At 70.7% G+C, this 365-nt stretch overlaps 1 protein-coding gene across 3 annotated transcripts in view; it reads right to left on the bottom strand.

Annotated features, from left to right (window-relative positions):
• Nucleotides 1–286, bottom strand: part of ZMYM5 (zinc finger, MYM-type 5) — a 38,740-nt gene extending 38,454 nt beyond the window's left edge. For 2 of the 3 annotated variants that reach the window (XM_011959013.1, XM_011959029.1), the window contains exon 1: nt 35–286. The gene's annotated coding sequence lies outside the window, so the exon portion shown is untranslated. The remainder of the gene's footprint in view (nt 1–34) is intronic. The other variant, XM_011959021.1, reaches the window with a different exon arrangement.
• Nucleotides 287–365: the final 79 nt, after the last annotated feature.

A 365-nucleotide genomic window follows, 5' to 3' on the forward strand; every position in this document is an offset into this window, starting at 1 on the left:
GGCTGCCCTCACCCATCTCCGCCTCCCCAGTCACCTCGGCCTCCGCCTCCGGAGGCTGCGCTGCTCCCAGTCACCCCCAGTCTCGGCGGCGCTGGAATGGAAAGACAGCTGAGATAAGCCTCACCCGGCTCTGGCTGCGGCTCCGCGGAACGAAACTCCCCTCTCCCGGCCCTCCCCGCTTCGGCGACCAGCACAACTACGCTCAGTCCAGTCCCGGCTTTGGCGCTGGTGAGGAGCAGGAGGCGGAGAAGAAGGCGGCGGCGCGGCAGAGCCCGAGGAGGCCCCACCCTCCGTGAGCTCGTTGGCTGGCGGGGGAGGCGGGCCTGGGCGCCTCGAGCACGTCCATTGGCTCCGACGGCAGTCCT

This window comes from Colobus angolensis, unplaced genomic scaffold (assembly GCF_000951035.1).
Source record: "Colobus angolensis palliatus isolate OR3802 unplaced genomic scaffold, Cang.pa_1.0 Scaffold113, whole genome shotgun sequence".
NCBI classification, from domain to species: Eukaryota; Metazoa; Chordata; class Mammalia; order Primates; family Cercopithecidae; genus Colobus; species Colobus angolensis.